Source organism: Arachis duranensis, chromosome 10 (genome assembly GCF_000817695.3).
Source record: "Arachis duranensis cultivar V14167 chromosome 10, aradu.V14167.gnm2.J7QH, whole genome shotgun sequence".
NCBI lineage: Eukaryota > Viridiplantae > Streptophyta > Magnoliopsida > Fabales > Fabaceae > Arachis > Arachis duranensis.
In genome coordinates, this window is record NC_029781.3 from 56,476,549 (window position 1) to 56,479,099 (window position 2,551).

The window sequence follows — 2,551 nt, forward strand, 5'->3', positions numbered from 1 at the left end:
CTCTGTGGGATCGACCCTTACTCACGTAAGGTTTATTACTTGGACGACCCAGTACACTTGCTGGTTAGTTGAACGGAGTTGTGAATTCAACTGGTGCCACAATAATGATTTCATACAAGTACAAAAGAATATGGATCACAATTTTGTCCACCAAGTTTCATGAGTGAAACAAGGTCCTCCATTAGGAATCTGGAGGCACAAGTGGGCCAGCTGAGTAAGAAAATCATTGAAACTCCTCCCAGTATTCTCCCAACCAATACAGAAGAGAATCCAAAAGGAGAGTGCAAGGCCATTGATGTAATCAATATGGCCGAATGCACAAGGGAGGAGAAGGACGAAAATCCTAGTGAGGAAGACCTCCTGGGACGTCTCTCAAACAAGAAGGAGTTACCCATTGAGGACCTAAAGGAATCTGAGGCTCATATAGAGACCATAGAGATTCCACTAAATCTCCTTCTGCCATTCATGAGCTCTGAAGACTATTCCTCCTCAGAAGAGGATGAAGATGTAATTGGAGAGCAAGTTGCCCTGGAGAGCAAGTTGCTCAATATCTAGGAGCTATCATGAAGCTGAATGCCAAGTTGTTTTGTAATGAGACTTGGGAAGGTGAACCTCCCTTGCTCATTAGTGAACTAGATACATGGATTCAGAAAACTTTACCTCAAAAGAGACAAGACCCTGGTAAATTCTTAATACCCTGTACTATAGGCACCATGACCTTTAACAAGGCTCTGTGTGACCTGGGGTCAGGCATAAATCTTATGCCACTCTCTATAATGGAGAAACTAGGGATCATTGAGGTACAGCCTACCTTATTCTCATTATAATTGGCAGACAAGTCAGTAAGACAACCTTATGGATTAGTAGTGGACGTGTTAGTAAAGGTTGAAGGCCTTTACATCCCTGCTGATTTCATAGTCTTAGACACTAGGAAGGAAGAAGATGAATGCATCATCCTTGGAAGACCCTTCCTAGCCACAACAGAAGCTGTGATTGATGTTAACAGAGGAGAATTAGTCCTTTAATTGAATGGGGACTACCTTGTGTTTAAAGCTCAAGGACCTTCCTCTGCAACCATGGAGAGGAAGCATGAAAAGCTTCTCTCAGTACAGGGTCAAGAAGAGCCCCCACAGTCAAACCCTAAGTTTGGTGTTGGGAGGCCACAACCAAACTCTAAGTTTGGTGTTGGGATTATACAACATTGACCTGATCACCTTTGTGGCTCCATGAGAGGCCACTGTCAAGCTAGTGACAGTAAAAGAGTGCTTGTTGGGAGGCAACCCAATTTTTATTTATCTAATCTTAATTTTATTTTATTATTATTTTGTGTTTTATTAGGTTCATGATCATGTGGAGTCACAAAAAAATTATTAAAATTAAAAACAGAATCAAAAATAGCAGAAGAAAAATCACACCTTGAAGGAAGGACTTACTGGCGTTTAGTTCAACGCCAGAACAGAGCATGTTTCTGGCGCTAAATGCCAGAAACAAGCAACATCCTGGTGTTTGAACGCCAGGAATGTGCCTTGAGGAAAGCTGGCGCTGAACGCCAGTAACAAGCATGGAACTGGCGTTCAACGCCAGAAACATGCTGCACATGGGCATTGAACGCCCAGAGTGTGCATCACTTCAACGTTTAAACGCCAAAATGGTGTGCAAAGGCATTTTACATGCCTAATTGGTGCAGGGATGTAAATCCTTGATACCTCAGGATCTGTGGACCCCACAGGATCCCCACCTAACATATTCTCCCCTCTTCTCAACATTCATTCTCTCTTTCCAATAAACACACTTCCCAACAACTTCAATCTCTCTTCCCAATTACCCCCTTCACCACTCACATCCATCCACTCTTCCTCATAAACCCCACCCACCTTCAAAATTCAAAAATCTTTCCCACCCAAACCCATCCTATATGACCGAATCTACACCCACTCCCCTCCCTATATATACCCTTCCATTCTACTTCATTTTCACACAACACAAATCCCCTCTTCTACACCTTAGCCGAAACACCTTCCCTCACTTTCCTCCATATTTTCTTCTTCTTCTTCATCTCTTCTTTCTTCTCTTGCTCGAGGGCGAGTAATATTTTAAGTTTGGTGTGGTCAAAGCATAATCTTTTTGTTCTTCCATTACCATCAATGGCACCTAAGGCCGGAGAATCCTCTAGAAAAGGAAAAGGGAAAACAAAAGCTTCCACCTCCGAGTCATGGGAGATGGAAAGATTCATCTCCAAAAGCCATCAAGACCACTTCTATGATGTTGTGGAAAAGAAGAAGGTGATCCCTGAGGTCCCTTTCAAACTCAAGAAAAATGAGTATCCGGAGATCCGACATGATATCCGAAGAAGAGGTTAGGAAGTCCTAACCAACCCCATGCAACAAGTCGGAATCTTAATGGTTCAAGAGTTTTATGCCAATGCATGGATCACTAGGAACCATGATCAAAGTATGAATTCGAGTCCAAAGAATTATCTCACAATGGTTCAGGGGAAATTCTTAGATTTTAGTCCCGAAAATGTGAGGTTGGCATTCCACTTGCCCATGAT